Below are 19877 nucleotides of genomic sequence, written 5' to 3' on the forward strand. Positions count from 1 at the left end.
GCATCCCATCATTTCCTCCTCCTCCACCATCCCCATTATTGCCCTTTCCACCACCACCATCATTGCATTCTCCCCCACCACCCCATCATCATTTCTTTTTCCCCCACCACCCCATCATTGCCCTCTCCATCACCCCCATCATTGCCTTCTCCCCATCACCCCCATCATTGCCTTTTCCATCACCCATCACTGCCTTCTCCCCATCATTGCCTTTTCCCCATCACTCCCATCATTGCCTTCTCCATCACCACATCACTGCCTTCTTCCCATCACTCCCAGCATTGCCTACTCCAATCATTGTCTGCTCCATCACCCCATCACTCCCATCATTGCCTTCTCCCCATAACTCCCATCATTGCCTGCTCCATCAGCCCATCACTCCCATCATTGCCTGCTCCATCACCCCATCATTGCCTGCTCCATCACCCCATCACTCCCATAATTGCCTGCTCCATCACCCCATCACTCCCATCATTGCCTTCTCCATCACCCAATCACTGCCTTCTCCCTATCACTCCCATCATTGCCTGCTCCATCACCCCATCACTCCCATCATTTCCTTCTCCCCATCATTCCCATCATTGCCTGCTCCATCACCCCCATCATTTTGTGCTCCATCACCGCATCATTGCCTGCTCTATCACCCCATCACTGCCTGCTCCATCGCCCCATCACTCCCATCATTGCCTTCTACATCACCCCATCACTCCCTTTTCCATCACCCCATCACTCCCATCATTGCCTTCTCCCCATCACTCCCTTCTCTCCATCACTCCCATCATTGCCTTCTACCCATCACTCACATGATCCGATCAATGCCTTCTCTCCATCACCCCCATCATGGCCTTCTCCCATTACCCCCTCATGGCCTTCTCCCATTACCCCATCGTGGCCTTCTCCTATCACCCCAGGCATCATGGCATTCTCTCCCCATCACAGTCTTCTCATGTCCCCATCTCCTCCAGGGCCAGGCTCCACCTACACACACAGACAGACATACACACATAAATACATACATACTGTACACACATATACATACACATATACACACACACATGCATGTACACACACACAGACATACTGTACATACACACACATACGTACATACACACACACACAGACATACATACATGCATACACACACACACATACATACACACACAGACATACATACACACATATACACACATACGAGTACATACACACACAGACATACATACATACATACACACACACATACATACACACACATACATATACACACTGACACATACAGACATACATACACACATACATACACACACACTGACACACACACCACATCTCTCCTCTCACCTGTCCGCAGCATCGCCCGCTCTTCCCCGCTATGACACAGCAGCTGCTACTGAATGATGACGTCACTCAGCGGCGCGCTCCTCTCTTTGTCAGAGAAAGGAACGCGGCCTCCTGGGCAGGAAGCAGGCCGGATCCTTCCAGCTCCGCTCCTGCAATTTTCTCTTGCAGGCAGCAGAGCTGCTTGGATCGCTCTCTGCCTGCCACTACACAAGAGGGCAATCTGGCCAGGGGCCCCCCGGAGCCTCAGGCCTGGAGAAAGCGGCCAGATTTCCCTCATCATTAGCCGCCTTGAAGGGCGCCCTGGAGGCTCCGGGCCCCCCTGCAGCCGCACCTGTTGAACCGCCAATGCTTCTCTCTCTCTCCTAGTGCCTGCCTGCCAGTGTCTCAGTCCTGCCCCTGCCAGTCCATCCCGACTCCTGCCTGTGTATGTCCCTGGGTACCAGCTGCCACGGCGATAGTCTCCCCTGGGCCTGCCCCTAACGCTCCCTATATAGGGGTGGTTCACCAGGTCAGCTCGCCCAAGGGAGGTTCGTTGTCGCGGTCCAGCGGTTCCACTTTTGGAGTTCCCCAAGTCCTAACAGAATGCTTCTACATTTATAGGCCACAATACAGGTTCAGGAGAGAGGGATTGTGTGAGCTGGTTCAGATGTTACAGCATAGTGGATGGGATCTCAAGAAATCCCATGCCCACTATGCGTCCATAGACGCCCGCAGCGCACCCGCGGAGACGGACATGCGGTGCGTCTTTCCAGACCGCAACATGTCTATTTATAAATCTCACCCCCCAAATCTGATCACTGGCTCGCTCTTGTTATCAACACCTCAAAAACATTTCTAGAATTTGACCGTTTCTCACTTTCGACTCTGCAAAAACTCTTACTGTTTCTTTTATTCATTCTCATCTGGACTATTGTAACTCTCTACTAATCGGTCTCCCACTTACCAAACTCTCCCCTTTCCAATCTGTCCTGATTGCTGCAGCTAGGATCATATTCCTCACCGATCGTTATACCGATGCCTCTGCCTTGTGCCAGTCCTTACACTGGTTACCCATCCACTTCAGAATTCAGTATAAACTTATTACCCTCACCCACAAAGCACTCCGTGGCTCAGCACCACCATACATCTCCCACATCTCAGCCTACCACCCTACCCGTGCCCTCCGTTCTGCTAATGACCTGAGGTTAACATCCTCAATAATCAGAACCTCCCACTCCCGTCTCCAAGACTTTTGACATGCTGCGCCATTTCTTTGGAATGCACTACCCAGGTTAATTCGATTAATCCCCAATCCCCACAGTTTTAAGTGTGCCCTAAAAACGCATTTGTTCAGACTGGCCTATCGCCTCAATGCATTAACCTAAATATCCCTGTGTGGCTCATTCAAAATTTTTTACCATAACCAGGTTCCTCGCAACATGTTCTCACATGCTTTATACATTTAATAGCCCTTTGTGTCTGTACTGTTACATATCTAGACTGTTAACTGGTTCATGCAGCCACAGAAACACCCGATTCTTACACTATGGCTGGTCTGAACAATAAAAGCAATTGTTACCATCCACCTTTCGTGTCTCCCCTTTTTCCTTATAGATTGTAAGCTTGCGAGCAGGGCCCTCATTACTCTTGGTATCTGTTTTGATCGATGTGTTGTAAGGTAGCGTGTTATGAATGGGTCAACAAGGAGGAAAAAACAAAACAAGCTAAGTCACAGAAAACCAGAGAGATTGGTAGCTATGCAGATTGCAGATCCCTGATCCTAACCACACAACTAGCAGCAGCCGTGGAGCGTTCCTACGATGAACCTAGACGCTTCGCCACAGCCGGAGGACTAAATAAGCCTAAAGCAAGAAAAGGGGAAAACTAACTGCCCCAGAGCAGACCCCAAAGGAAAGACAGCCCCCACACATGTACTGATGGTGAAACAAGATGAAAACACAAACACAGGCAGGTAAATAGGCTGAGCAAACGATGGGGCCCAAACTAACTAGAAAGGATAGGAAAGGAAAGACACTGTCTGCAATCTGCCAAAAACACTACAAAAATAATGTCCAACACTTCTGATAACAAAATTAACCCTGAAGTCACTAGACTTCTCCCACTATATCAGCACTCTGAAATATTCTGAGACAGAGCAAAAAGAAACCAATCTAATAAGGGACTAAAAGTAAATTGGCAAATACAGATAAATAAGAGTGGAAATTCAGCACAGCCCCAGCCGGGGCTGGCTGACCACACAAAAAACTGAATAGACCAACAAAATCAAGTGTGAACATTAGCAGAAAAACTTAGCTTGAGCTGACTGGAACAGAGCTGAGAACCAAGACCTGACAAGCCAGAAGGAATCACCAGCACCAGAAAAGGGTGTCGGCTGTCTTAAATCCAGTCTGAGATTCCTGAGGTCCAATCGTCATCCTCCTTATCAGGTGGCAGATCTCCACTGATTAAATCAGCCTCACTACCTCCTGTTACCACCAGAGGGAGCCTGGAAGGAGAACTCACAACTGGTAGACCAGAAAATGAACTCACAACAGTACCCCCACCTTGAGGAGGGGTCTCCGAACCCTCATCCACGCCACCAGGCCGATCAGGATGGGCCCGGTGAAAAGCATGAACCAATCTATTGGCATGAATATCAGAGGCAGAGTCCCAAGAATTATCCTCCAGGCCATAACCCTTCCATTTGACCAAATACTGAAGTCTCCGTCTAACCAAACGAGAATCCAATATTTTCTCTACCTCATATTCCACATTGTCTTCAACCAACACAGGGTCAGGAGGTGCTGCCATAGGAACCACTGGCTCAACAAACCTCTTCAACAGAGATTTGTGAAATACGTTATGGATCTTGAACGTAACTTGAAGAGCTAATCGAAAAGAAACAGGATTAAGAATCTCCAAAATCTTATAAGGTCCAATAAATCTTGGCTTAAATTTTGGAGATGCAACCTTCATAGGAATATTCTTAGACGACAATCATATCACCCACTTTAAACCGGGGACCAATGGTCCTATGCCGGTTGGAAAATCACTGGGCCTTTTCCTGAGAGAGTGACAACTTATCCACCACTTGGTCCCATATCTGCTGCATTCTCTCAACCACAGTGTCCACACCTGGGCAGGACGAAGATTCCACTTGCCCTGAAGAGAATCGAGGATGAAACCCAAAATTACAGAAAAAGGGTGACATCAAAGTGGCAGAACTAGCTCTATTGTTCAGCGCGAATTCGGCCAAGGGCAAAAATGAGACCCAATCATCCTGATCAGCAGATATAAAACATCTTAAATAAGACTCCAAGGTCTGGTTTGTTCTCTCAGTCTGTCCATTCGTCTGGGGATGAAATGCGGAGGAGAAGGATAACTGAATTCCCAGATTGGAACAAAAGGCTTTCCAGAATCTGGAAACAAACTGGACTCCTCTGTCGGACACAATGTTCTCAGGAATCCCATGTAACCGAAACACCTGTTGTAAAAACAAGGGTACCAACTCAGCGGAAGATGGCAACTTTGGGAGTGGTGCAAGATGGACCATCTTCGAAAATCTATCACAAATCACCCAGATAACAGTCATTCTCTGAGAGACAGAAAGATCAGAAATAAAATCCATTGAGATATGGGTCCATGGCCTCTTGGGCACCGGCAGGGGCATCAGCAACCCACTAGAACGAGAACAGGGTTTAGACCGAGAACAAGTCCCACAGGACTGTACAAAATTCCTGACATCACGAGATAAGGCGGGCCACCAAAAAGACCGACTCACCAAATCTCTGGTACCAAAAATACCTGGACGACCAGCCAATGCGGAGCAATGAATTTCAGACATCACTCTCTTTCTCCACTGGTCAGGAACATACAATTTTCCCATAGGGCAACGCTCAGGTTTATCCTCCTGAAATTCCTCCAGGGCGCGTCTCAAATTGGGCGAAATGGCAGAAAGAACTACCCCCTCACCTAGGATGGTAGTAGGCTCCTTCACATTAAGAGAATCGGCAAAGAAACTAATAGAAAGGTCGTCTGCCTTAACATTCTTAGTGCCCGGAAGAAAAGAGACCACAAAATTAAAACGCGTGAAAAACAAGGCCCATCTAGCCTGTCTAGGATTCAAGCGTTTGGCCGACTCCAGATAAATCAAATTCTTGTGATCGGTGAGGACCACAACTTGATGTCTAGCTCCCTCCAACCAATGTCTCCACTCCTCAAACACCCATTTCATGGCCAACAATTCCCGATTCCCCACGTCATAGTTGCGTTCAGATGGGGAGAACTTTCGAGAAAAGAAGGCACAGGGATTCATCTTGGAAGTCACAGGGTCTTTTTGGGACAAAACAGCTCCTGCACCAATCTCAGAGGCATCTACCTCCACCTGAAATGGAAGTGAGACATCAGGTTGCCGTAAAACTGGAGCTGAAGTAAATCTCCGCTTAAGCTCCTGAAATGCTGAGACAGCCTCAGGAGACCAATTCAGCACATCAGCACCCTTCTTGGTCAGATCAGTCAATGGTTTGACAATACCAGAAAAATTACCTATAAATTTACGATAGAAATTAGCAAAACCCAAAAACTTCTGGAGGGCCTTCAAAGAAGTAGGCTGAACCCAATCATAAATGGCCTGTACCTTGGCCGGGTCCATTTCAATAGTCGATGGAGATAAGATAAATCCCAAAAATGAAATCCTCTGTACATCAAAGAGGCATTTCGATCCCTTAACAAACAGAGAATTCTCCCTCAAAATCCGGAACACAGTCCGGACGTGTTCCACATGAGAATCCCAATCACTAGAAAAGATCAAAATATCATCCAGATAGATGATCAAAAACTTATCCACAAAGTCACGGAAAATATCATTCATAAAGGACTGGAAGACAGAAGGGGCATTAGTGAGCCCAAAAGGCATCACCAGGTACTCAAAATGTCCCTCCGGAGTATTAAACGCCGTCTTCCATTCATCCCCGTGCTTGATGCGAATAAGATTATATGCCTCCTCTGAGGTCAAGCTTAGTAAACCAGCAGGCACTCTTAACTCTGGAGAATAAATCAAACATCAGAGGTAACGGGTACTGATATTTAACCGTCATCTTGTTAAGGGAACGATAATCAATACACGGTCTTAATGAACCATCTTTCTTGGCCACAAAAAAAAACCCAGCACCTAAAGGTGACGAGGATGGTCTAATATGACCCTTCTCCAACGACTCCTTAATATAAGATCGCATAGCATCATGTTCGGGTACTGATAAGGTGAAAAGCCGACACTTGGGAAATTTACACCCAGGCATCAACTCAATTGCACAGTCATAACTCCTATGAGGAGGCAAAGACGCAGACTTACTTTCACTAAATACATCAGAAAAATCGGCCAGATAATCAGGAATATCATGAGACTGAGGAGAGGTGGAGAAAACAGGAGCATCCCTAAGAACACACTGACAACCCCAACTCACCACAGTCCCAGATTTCCAATCCAAAACTGGATTATGAGTTTGCAACCAAGGAAAACCCAGAACAATAGTATCATGCAAATTATGCAGCACCAAAAATGTACAATTTTCTTGGTGGTCTGGGGCAACTCGCATTATCACCTGGGTCCAAAACTGAGGTTTATTCTCCGCCAAAGGAGTAGCATCAATACCCCTCAAAGGAATAGGCGTCCGCAGAGGTGTCATAGAAAAACCACAACGTTTAGCAAAGTCCAAATAAATCAGATTCAACGCTGCTCCTGAATCCACAAAAGCCTTAGTGGAAAACGTGGATAAGGAGCAGATCAGAGTAATTGCCAAAAGGAACTTAGTTTGTGCACTGCCCACAGCAAATGTGTGTGCAAAACGTTTCTCTCGTTTAGGGCAGACAGAAATAGTATGAGAGACGTCACCACAGAAAAACACAGCTTATTACGCCTTCTAAACTCCTGACGTTGCGCCCTAGACAAAACCCCATCACATTGCATAGGTTCAGACGTTTGTTCAAAAGGTGGCAGCGCCTCCCGTGTAGTTTTACGTTCACGTAAACGTCGGTCAACTTGAATGGCTAATGACATAGAATCATCCAGACCAGAGGGAACAGGAAATCCCACCATAACATCTTTTACGGTCTCTGATAAACCCTTCCGAAAGAGAGCTGCCAAAGCACTATCATTCCATGTAGTAAGGACCGCCCACTTTAGGAATTTTTGACAGTATAACTCTGCAGAATCCTGACCCTGGTTTAATGCCAACAGGGTTCTCTCAGCTTGATCAACAGCATTAGGTTCATCATACAACAACCCCAAGGCTTGAAAAAGTGTATCCACATTAGTCAGAATAGGATTTTCAGGTGTCAGAGAAAAAGCCCAATCCTGGGGATCGCCGCGCAGCAAGGAGATGACAATTTTAGCTCCCCGATGAGTTAGGCTTCAATGCAAGAAATAATTTACAATTATTCTTAAAATTCAGAAATTTAGACCGATCCCCAGAAAACACATCAGGAGTAGGGATCTTAGGTTCAGCAGCATGTGACTGAATGAGGTAGGTAGAAATGCCCTGCACTTCAGCAGCAAGTTGCTCCTCACGATCAGACAATTGCTTAATCTCCATTAGAAAAAAAAATCCTCCTACGGCCCCAGAAAAAAAAGAGGAAAAAATACATTAAAAAAAATTCTGACACTTTTTTTTCTTCTTTTTTAACAACCTTCTCCTGCTTTTGAGTACCCTAGAATCTGCGGTATGGCTGGTGATTCTGTTATGAATGGGTCACCAAGGAGGAAAAAACAGAAAACCAGATTGGTTGGTAACTATGCAGATTGCAGATCCCTGATCCTAACCACACAACTAGCAGCAGCCGTGTTCCTACGATGAACCTAGACGCTTCGTCCCAGCCGGAGGACTAAATAAGCCTAAAGCAAGAAAAGGGGAAAACTAACTGCCCCAGAGCAGACCCCAAAGGAAAGACAGCCCCCACACATGTATTGATGGTGAAACAAGATCAAAACACAAACACAGGCAGGAAAATAGGCTGAGCAAATGATGGAGCCCAAACTAACTAGAAAGGATAGGAAAGGAAAGACACTGTCTGCAATCTGCCAAAAACACTACAAAAAAAATGTCCAACACTTCTGATAACAAAATTAACCCTGAAGTCACTAGACTTCTCCCACTATATCAGCACTCTGAAATATTCTGAGACAGAGCAAAAAGAGGCCAATCTAATAAGGGACAAAAAGCAAATTGGCAAATACAGATAAATAAGAGTGGAAATTCAGCACATCCCCAGCCGGGGCTGGCTGGCCACAAAAAACTGAATAGACCAACAAAATCAAGTGTGAACATTAGCAGAAAAACTTAGCTTGAGCTGACTGGAACAGAGCTGAGAACCAAGACCTGACAAGCCAGAAGGAATCACCAGCACCAGAAAAGGGTGTCGGCTGTCTTAAATCCAGTTTGAGAGTCCTGAGGTCCAATTGTCATCCTCCTTATCAGGTGGCAGATCTCCACTGATTAAATCAGCCTCACTACCTCCTGTTACCACCAGAGGGAGCCTGGAAGGAGAACTCACAACTGGTAGACCAGAAAATGAACTCACAACAGTAGCGCCTATTGTATGTGTTGGGGACACTTGCTTGGCTGCAGATTAACCAGGTCCGGCACAGGTTTTTCAACATAAACAGTCCATGCGGTTTATTAATCAGCATAAACCATATACTGCAACAGGCTGATATCCAACAACAGAAAGTTCATGATAGAGCTCTGCTCTCTCAGACCTGTGGTCACACAGGCTGTGCAATGTCTAGCAATCAGGCTCTATAGCCTCACAGTTATTTCCCCCCTGTCCGGGGTTACCGCTTAGCTGCTTCTCAGTCCTGCGTCCCTTCCCTGCTTGGGACTGTCCAGTACTCACAGGCTATTACACACAGGCCACACACGGTCAGCGGTGTCCACATGTGTGCTTCAGGAAGGCAGCACACCTTCTAGCACGTCGCCCTTCTGGGACCTTCCACACGGACCAATCAGATCCAGACATTCCATCATGTGATCTACCCTGGTCACCTTATATGGTCGTAGCCACGCCTACCGGATCACATGGGTATGACCTCATCGCAGGTCCTATTTCAGGCACCCATCCATACACACATATACAGGCTTACTATGGGCATTTTAGGCACATGCCCCTGGGTGGGTTTGTAGGTGACTTGTCCCACCCGTCTCACCAGCCACCTGGAAGCTCTCTCTGATACACTGTAACAAAAACCTCAGCAGTACCTTTGCTGATTAACACACGTTCAAGCTTCCATCCCAGGACTACCCACCCGGGGAAACATAACGGTCATTTACCATCCTGCCATTCATCCTATTTCCATTACCACAATGGACATGCCTGTAAGCCTGACCTGGGACACCCATATAGCGCCCCCTAGTGAACACAGTAGTCACTGCACCACAGTGTTTATTGGTATGCTGTAATGTCTATTGTCTGTAGAAGTCCCCTCTATAATGTAAAGTGCTGTGGAACATGTTGGCGCTATATAAATAAAATTATTATTATTATTATTATTATTATTACCTGTACAATGTATTGGATGCAGTGAATCCACAAGGTTCAGTGTTCACATGTGGAGACACCTGCGTTCAACAGCTGGCAGCGGACATGTGCTGCGTCCAAAGCGCTGCCAATTCCTGATCGTGTGCACTCGGCCTAAGAAAATAAATCAGTCTATTTCAGAAGCAAAACCAAATTCATTTGATCTCTGCTGGTGTCAGTGCCGTCCGTGGCCCATTCGGGGATTTACGCAGTGTGAACAGTGCTTAATATCCTATTGTATGGAATAGTGCAGTTTACTATACTATTCCAAACTGTCCCAGTGCAGCGGCCAGACACGGACACCGGCCAGGAGATACTTTTTTTTAATAAATCTGTTGCTGTCGTATTTCAGCAACATTTTTTCCCTTCCCTATTCACATGAATGGGACACAAAAATGCAAGTTAAAAGTCTGCAAAAATGCTGAATATTTCCTGCCAACACTGTAGATCAATCCACAGCAAAAATGGTGCGTGTGAACAGACACTACAGGGGTTTTCTGAGAATGTAAAAATAATTAGCATGAAAAGAAAAATCCCCTGCGGCTCCAGCACTGATTCTCCGGGGGCCTTCGCCAGTCTCAGCACAGGGCTGTAGTGGTCTTGTGGCTCTGGGGGTCTCCGCCAGTCTTAGCACTGGGCTGCAGGGGTCTTGTGGCTCTGGGGTCTCTGCCAGTCTTAGCACTAGGCTGCAGTGGTCTTGTGGTCCGGGGGTCTCTGCCAGTCTTAGCACTAGGCTGCAGTGGTCTTGTGGTCCGGGGGTCTCTGCCAGTCTTAGCACCAGGCTGAAGGGTCTTAGCAATGGGCTGCAGTGGTCTTGTGGCTCTGGGGGTTTCCGCCAGCCTCAGCACTGGGCTGCAGTGGTCTTGTGGCCCCGGGGGTCTCCGTCAGTCTTTGTGTAAAGGGGGAACAGTTCGTCTGATGCAATGAGTAACTGGAGACAGAGAAAGGGTTAACAAGTATTTACTAAACAATCTATAACAGTAAGGCTATGTGCCCACGTATGCATTTAAAACCTGACAAAAAAACGGACTACTTCCCAGAAATCGCGCGGAAATAAAATGTGCGTTTTTTGCTTGTTTTTTGCTTAAAAACCGCTAATTTTTGATGCGTTTTTTTCTGCGCATCTTCTGGACTCTTAGGAAACAGCTAGAAACGCAGACTTTTCCACAAAATTATTGTGCATGCTGCGTTTTTGACCGCTAAGCGTGTCCTTAGCGGAAAAAAACACATCCATTAGCACAAAAAGTGAAAAATGCATTAAAATGACTGGGATGCTTATTTTAAGCGTTTGTGAAGCGTCTGATCCGGAACAAACGCTTGAAAAACGCTAACGTGGGCACACAGCCTAATACTCCTCGCAGGGAGGTAAAGGCAATGGCAAAAGATTACACAAAATAAACGTAACACTTATCAGTTGAAGCTCTGACAGGAGGAAGGCTGGAATATCTTCCGGCGGCATCTCAAACGGTGCACAACGTCTCTGGCTCTGTTACAAAGAAACGAATAACACTGTCGCCCAACAGTGCCGAAGGATTCAGTCCTCTTTGTCTTTGGTATGCTGGATCATGGAAACTGTCCTTTGCTTGAATGTCCCAGAAATGGTGCCGGGCACGGGTCGTGAGCACGTATACTAGCCCCAACAGTCAGCGGTCTCTCAGAGTGGTCCTTAAGCTGTTGTTCCGGTATCCTGGGTAAAGCAGGGGCTTTAAACTAGAAGAAGAGGGGATGGGAGGAAAAACAGCAGACAAGAACATGCAGCAGAAGGACAAACTAATCATGGATACTAGATGTGGTAAAGAGGACCCAAGACAGGGTACTCAGAAGGAAACTAAGAAAAAGGAAGCAAAACTTCTTTCCTGCATGCTGACCAAAGCAAGGAGCCTGACCAATAAGATTGAAGATCTGGAGTTGGTAATGTATGAGGAAAAATACAACATAGTAGGAATAACTGAGACATGGTTAGACGACAGCTATGACTGGGCGGCTAACTTGCAAGGATATGATTTGTTTAGGAGGGATCGTAAAAAAAGGAAAGGGGGTGGAGTCTGTCTATATATAAAGTCCACTTTAAAGCCCACACTAAGAGAGGATATACAAGAGGGAAATGAAGAGGTGGAGTCTCTATGGGTGGAGATACAAGGAGGGAAAAGTAATAAAATCCTCATAGGGGTTTGTTATAAGCCACCAAATATAACAGAAACCACTGAAAATGTATTATTGAAACAAATAGACAAAGCAGCAAATCACAATGAGGTGATTATTATGAGGGACTTCAACTACCCCAACATAGACTGGGAAACTGAAACCTGCGCATCTCAGAAAGGAAACCAATTTCTGTCAGTAACCAAGGATAATTATCTGTCACAACTTGTGCAGGGCCCAACTAGAGGGACAGCCCTTCTGGACTTAATTTTAAGCAACAGGCCAGATAGAATAACAGAAGTATGAGTCCGATGGGCACCTAGGGAACAGTGACCACAATATAATACAATTCCACTTGTCCTTCAGTAAGGTGCCCTGGAAGGGGGTTACAAAAACGCTGAATTTCAGGAAAGCAAAGTTTGATCAGCTTAGAGAGGACCTTCGCCGAATTGATTGGGACAATGTCCTCAAAAATAGGAGCACAGAAAATAATTGGGAAATATTTAAATCAGTTTTACAAACCCACTGCGAGCTAGCCATACCGTACAGAAATAGAAGGGCTAGGAACAGGAGAACACCAATGTGGCTAAATAAGGATGTAAAAAGGGCAATAAATAACAAGAACAAGGCATTTAAGAAGCTAAAACAAGAAGGCAATGAAGAAGCATTAAAAAGTTATAGAGAAAAAATAAAATGTGTAAAAAACAAATACATTTAGTAAAAGTGGAAACTGAGAGACTCATTGCTAAGGAAAGTAAAACAAACCCCAAACTATTCTTTAACCCCTTCACCCCCAAGGGTGGTTTGCACGTTCATGACCGGGCCAGTTTTTACAATTCTGACCACTGTACCTTTATGAGTTCATAACTCTGGAACGCTTCCATGGATCCTGGTGATTCTGACATTGTTTTCTCGTGACATATTGTACTTCATGTTAGTGGTAAAATTTCATTCAAATAACTTGCGTTTATTTGTGAAAAAAACGGAAATTTGGCAAAAATTTTGAACATTTCGCAATTTTCCAACTTTGAATTTTTATGCCCTTAAATCACAGAGATACGGCACACAAAAAACTTGATAACTAACATTTCCCACATGTTTACTTTACATGAGCACAATTTTGGAACCAAATTTTTTTTTTGTTAGGAAGTTATAAGGGTTAAAAGTTGACCAGCGATTTCTCATTTTTACAACACCATTTTACTTTTAGGACCACATCACATTTGAAGCCACTTTGAGGGGTCTATATGATAGAAAATACCCAAAAGTGACACCATTCTAAAAACTGCACCCCTTAAGGTGCTCAAAACCACATTCAAGAAGTTTATTAACCCTTTAGGTGCGTCACAGGAATTTTTTTGAATATTTTAAAAAAAATGAACATCTAACTTTTTTTCACAAAAAAAATACTTCAGGTTCAATTTTTTTTATTTTACCAAGGGTAACAGGAGAAATTGGACTGCAAAAGTTATTGTGCAATTTGTCCTGAGTACGCTGATACCTGATATGTGGGGGGGGAACGACTGTTTCAGCACATGGCAGAGCTCAGAATGGAAGGAGCGCCGTTTGACTTTTTCAATGCAAAATTGGCTGGAATTCAGATTGGACGCCATGTCACGTTTGGAGAGTCCCTGATGTACCTAAACAGTGGAAACCCCCTACAAGTGACCCCATTTTGGAAACTAGACCCCCCATGGAACTTATCTAGATATGTGGTGAGAACTTTGAACCCACAAGGGCTTTACAGAAGTTTATAACGTACAGCGGTACAATTAAAAAATCATATTTTTTCCACAAAAATGATCTTTTCACCCCAATTTTTATTTTCCCAAGGGTAACAGGACCCTAAAAGTTATTTTGCAATTTGTGCTTAGTATGCTGATACCCCACTTGTGGGGGTAAACCACTATTTGGGCGCATGGCAGAGCTCGGAAGGGAAGCAGCGCCATTTGACGTTTTTGGCTGGAATTGAGATCGGACATCATGTCGCGATTGGAAAACCCCTGATGTACCAAAACAGTGGAAACCCCCCACAAATGACACCATTTTGGAAACTAGACCCCCCAAGGAACTTATCTAGATGTGTGGTGAGAACTTTGAACCCCCAAGGGCTTCACAGAAGTTTATAACATAAAGCCGTACAATTAAAAAATCATATTTTTTCCACAAAAATGATCTTTTCACCCTCAATTCTTATTTTTCCAAGGGTAACAGCACCCTAAAAGTTATTGTGCAATTTGTCCTGAGTACGCTGATACCCCACATGTGGGGGTAAACCACTATTTGGGCGCATGGCAGAGCTCGGAAGGGAAGCAGCGCCATTTGACGTTTTTGGCTGGAATTGAGATCGGACACCATGTCGCGATTGGAAAACCCCTGATGTACCTAAACAGTGGAAACCCCCCACAAATGACACCATTTTGTAAACTAGACCCCCCAAGGAACTTATCTAGATGTGTGGTGAGCACTTTGAACCCCCCAGGGCTTCACAGAAGTTTATAACGCCCGGGCGTGAAAATAAAAATTTCGTATTTTTTCCACAAACATGATCTTTTAGTCACCATTTTTTTTATTTTCCCAAGGGTAACAGGAGAAATTGGACCCCAAAAGTTGTTGTCCAATTTGTCCTGAGTATGCTGATACCCCATATGTGGGAGAAAACTACTGTATGGGCACACGTCGGGGCTCGGAAGGGAAGTAGTGACGTTTTGGAATGCAGACATTGATGGAATGGTCTGCGGGTGTCATGTTGCCTTTGGAGAGCCCCTAATGTACCTAAACAGTGGAAACCCCCCACAAATGACCCCATTTTGAAAACTAGACCCCCTAAGGAACTTATCTAGATGTGAGGTGAGCACTTTGAACCCCCAAGGGCTTCACAGAAGTTTATAATGCCAGGGCATGAAAATAAAAAAATCGTATTTTTTCCACAAACATGATCAATTAGTCCCCAATTTTTTTTATTTTCCCAAGGGTAACAGGAGAAATTGGACCCAAAAAGTTGTTGTCCAATTTGTCCTGAGTACGCTGACACCCCATATGTGGGAGAAAACTACTGTATGGACACACGTCAGGGCTCGGAAGGGAAGTAGTGACGTTTTGGAATGCAGACTTTGATGGAATGGTCTGCGGGTGTCATGTTGCCTTTGGAGAGCCCCTAATGTACCTAAACAGTGGAAACACCCACAAATGACCCCATTTTGGAAACGAGAACCCCTAAGGAACTTATCTAGATGTGTGGTGAGCACTTTGAACCCCCAAGGGCTTCACAGAAGTTTATAATGCCCGGGCATGAAAATAAAAAAATCGTATTTTTTCCACAAACATGATCAATTAGTCCCCAATTTTTTCATTTTCCCAAGGGTAAAAGGAGAAATTGGACCCCAAAAGTTGTTGTCCAATTTGTCATGAGTACGCTGACACCTCATATGTGGGAGAAAACTACTGTATGGACACACGTCGGGGCTCGGAAGAGAAGCAGTGCCATTTTGGAATGCAGACTTTGATGGAATGGTCTGCGGGTGTCATGTGCGTTTGGAGAGCCCCTGATGTACCTAAACTATTGAAACTCCCCACAAGTGACCCCATTTTGGACACTAGACCCCCCCACGGAACTTATCTAGATGTGTGGTGAGCACTTTGAACCCCCAAGTGCTTCACAGAAGTTTATAACGCTCGGACGTGAAAATAAAAAAATCATTTTTTTCCACAAAAATGATATTTTTGCCCCCAATTTTTTATTTTCCTAAGGGTAACAGGAGAAATTGGACCCCAAAAATTGTTTTGCAATTTGTCCTGAGTAGGCTGATACCCTACATGTGAGGGTAAAACACTGTTTGGGCGCATGGCAGAGCTTGGAAGGGAAGGAGCACCATATGACTTTTTCAACTCAGAATTGGCTGGAATTGAGATCAGACGCAATGTTGCATTTGGAGAGCCCCTGATGTGCCCAAACAGTGGAAACCCCCAATTCTAACTCCAACCTGAACCCCAACACACCCCTAACCCTAATCTCAGCCCTAACCCTAGCCCTAACCCAAGCCCTAACCCTAGCCCTAACCCTAACCCTAGCCCTAACCCTAACCCTAACCCTAATGGAAAAATGGAAATAAATACATTTTTTTAATTTTATTATTTTTCCCTAACTAAGGGGGTGATAACGGGGGGTTTGATTTACTATTTATGGCGGTTTTTATTTTTGGCAGCTGTCGCACGCTAAAAGACGCTTTTTATTGTAAAAATAGTTTTTGCATCACCACATATTGAGAGCTATAATTTTTCCGTATTTTGACCCACCGAGTCATGTGAGGTTTTATTTTTTGCAGGACGAGTTGACGTTTTTATTGGTACCATTTTCGGGCACGTGACATTTTTTGATTGCTTTTTATTCCGATTTTTGGGACGCAGAATGAACAAAAACCAGCGTTTCATGAATTTCTTTTGGGGGAGTGCGTTTACACCGTTCCGCGTGCGGTAAAATTGATAAAGCGGTTTTATTCTTCGGGTCAGTATGGTTACAGCGATACCTCATTTAGGTCTTTTTTCATGTTTTGTCGGTTTTATGCAATGAAAACTATTTTATATAAAAAATAATTATTTTTGCATCGCTTTATTCTGAGAGATATAAGTTTTTTATTTTTTCGCTGATGATGCTGTGTGGTGGCTCGTTTTTTGCGGGACAAGATGACGTTTTCAGCGGTATCATGGATATTTATATGCGTCTTTTTGATCGCGCGTTATTACACTTTTTGTTTGGCGGTATGATAATAAATCATTATTTTTTGCTTCGTTTTTTATTTTTATTTTTTAAGGGGTTCGCTAAAGGGGTTAACTAATGGGACAGTTTTATAGGGCGGGTTGTTACGGACGTGGCGATACCTAATATGTGTGCTTTTATTGTTTTGGGGTTTTTTTATTTTCAAAAAATGAATTTATTGGGGAATATTTTTATTTTTTTTTACTAATTTATTTGGCGATTTTTTTAAAATTATTTTTACACTTTTTTTTTATTTTTTTTTTACTTTATTACATAGTCCCAGGTGGGACATCACTGTCCTGTGACAGATCGCTGATCTGTCACATCACAGATCACTGTGACAGATCAGCAATCTGTCACAGGCAGTGTCGAAGGCTTCCTCATGCCTGCGCTTTGCTGTAGGGAAAGAGCCCCCCGCAGCAGCGCTGCACATTGCGCTGCCGTGGGGGGCTCAGGGAAGCACGGAGGGAGCCCCCTCCCTGCCGATGCTTCCCTTTAACTCCCGGTACACCGCGATCATGTTTGATCGCGGTGTGCAAGGGGTTAACGTGTCGGGGGCGGTCCGTGACTGCCCCTGACACATTGTGCCGGGTGTCAGCTGTGATAATCAGCTGACACCCGGCCGCGATGAGCGGCGCTCACCACGTGGGCGCCGCTGATCGCGGTAGACGTACTATCCCGTCCATGGGCATAGGGGCCCGGGTCCCATGGACGGGATAGTACGTCGGATGTCAGGAAGGGGTTAATTATATAAACAGTAAAATGATTAAAATTGATGGTGTCGGCCCTTTAAAGAACAATGAGGGTGAAATCATAGAGAGCGATGTGGGAAAAGCAAATGTTTTAAATACTTTTTTCTCAACAGTGTTCACACAGGAAAAGGATTTGCCAGGGGAAATGCAGAGTGATAATGTAAACTCCGCATTAAGTATTACCTGCCTAACCCAGGAAGAAGTGCAGAACCGCCTTAGTAAGATTAAAATTGACAAATCACCAGGCCCTGATGGCATTCACCCTCGGGTATTAAGGGAGTTAAGTAATGTGATACACATATTTAAAGACTCTAGAAACAGGGTCTGTTCCTTTTGATTGGCGGCAAGCAAATGTGGTACCAATATTCAAAAAGAGGTGTAAAAGGGAACCTGGAAACTATAGGCCGGTAAGCTTAACATCTGTTGTGGGTAAAATTTTTGAAGGGTTTCTAAGGGATACCATTATGGAATATCTCAATGTTAACCCCTTACCTACAATTGACGTAATATTCCGTCCATGTGACCATGGACCTAATTACCATGGACGGAATATTACGTCCCAGCGATCAGCGGCGCCCACGTGGTGAGCGCCGCTGATCGCGGCCGGGTGTCAGCTAATTATCATTGCTGACACCCGGCACAATGTGTCAGGGGCGGTCTCGGACCGCCCCCGACACGTTAACCCCTTGCACACCGCGATCAAACGCGATCGCGGTGTACCGGGGGTTAAAGGGAAGCATCGGCAGGGAGGGGGCTCCCTCCGTGCTTCCCTGAGCCCCCCACAGCAGCGCAATGTGCAGCGCTGCTGCGGGGGGCTCCTTTCCTCCAGGCCCCCGAATCCAAGATGGCGACGGGGGCCTTCGGGGGCCTGAGGAAGCTGGCTTCCTCAGTGCCTGCAAAGCGCAGGCATGAGGAAGTCTGCAGCAGTGCCTGTGACAGATCGCTGATCTGTCACAGTGATCTGTGATGTGACAGATCAGCGATCTGTCACAGGACACTGATGTCCCACCTGGGACAAGGTAATAAAGTAAAAAAAAAAAGTGTTAAAAATAATTTTAAAGAAATCGCTAAATAAATTAGTAAAAAAAAAAAAAATATTCCCCAATAAATCCATTTTTTCAAAATAAAAAAAAAAAAACAATAAAAGTACACATATTTGGTATCGCCGTGTCCGTAATGACCTGCCCTATAAAACTGTCCCATTAGTTAACCCCTTTAGCGAACCCCTTAAAAAATAAAAATAAAAAACAAAGCAAAAAAATAATGATTTATTATCATACCACCGAACAAAAAGTGCAATAACGCGCGATCAAAAAGACACATATAAATATCCATGGTACCGCTGAAAACGTCATCTTGTCCCGCAAAAAACGAGCTGCTATACAGCGTCATCCGCAAAAAAATAAAAAAGTTATAGCTCGCAGAATAAAGCGATACAAAAATAATTATTTTTTATATAAAATTGTTTTCATTGCAAAAAACTGACAAAACATAAAAAAACGACCTAAATGAGGTATCGCTGTAACCGTACTGACCCGAAGAATAAAACCGCTTTATCAATTTTACCGCACGCGGAACGGTGTAAACGCACCCCCCCCAAAAGAAATTCATGAAATGCTGGTTTTTGTTCATTCTGTGTCCCAAAAATCAGAATAAAAAGCGATCAAAAAATGTCACATGCCCGAAAATGGTACCAATAAAAACGTCAACTCGTCCCGCAAAAAATAAGACCTCACATGACTCGGTGGGTCAAAATACAGAAAAATTATAGCTCACAATATGTGGTGATGCAAAAACTACTTTTACAATAAAAAGCGTCTTTTAGCGTGTGACAGCCGCCAAACATAAAAACCGCCATAAATAGTAAATCAAACCCCCCGTTATCACCCCCTTAGTTAGGGAAAAATAATAAAACTAAAAGAAAATGTATTTATTTCCATTTTCCCGCTAGGGTTAGGGTTAGGGTAGGGTTAGGGTTAGGGTTAGGGCTAGGGCTAGGGTTAGGGTTAGGGCTAGGGTTAGGGCTAGGGCTAGGGTTAGGGCTAGGGCTCAGATTAGGGTTAGGGGTGTGTTGAGGTTAGGGTTGGAGTTATAATTGGGGGGTTTCCACTGTTTGGGCACATCAGGTGCTCTCCAAAGGCAACATGGCGTCTGATCTCAATTCCAGCCAATTCTGCGTTGAAAAAGTCAAATGGTGCTCCTTCCCTTCCAAGCTCTGCCATGCGCCCAAACAGTGTTTTACCCCCACATGTAGGGTATCAGCCTACTCAGGACAAATTACAAAACAACTTTTGGGGTCCAATTTCTCCTGTTACCCTTAGGAAAATAAAAAATTGGGGGCA

This window comes from Dendrobates tinctorius, unplaced genomic scaffold, assembly GCF_039654945.1.
Source record: "Dendrobates tinctorius isolate UK_male_01 unplaced genomic scaffold, ASM3965494v1 ptg000219l, whole genome shotgun sequence".
In the NCBI taxonomy this organism is placed as follows: domain Eukaryota; kingdom Metazoa; phylum Chordata; class Amphibia; order Anura; family Dendrobatidae; genus Dendrobates; species Dendrobates tinctorius.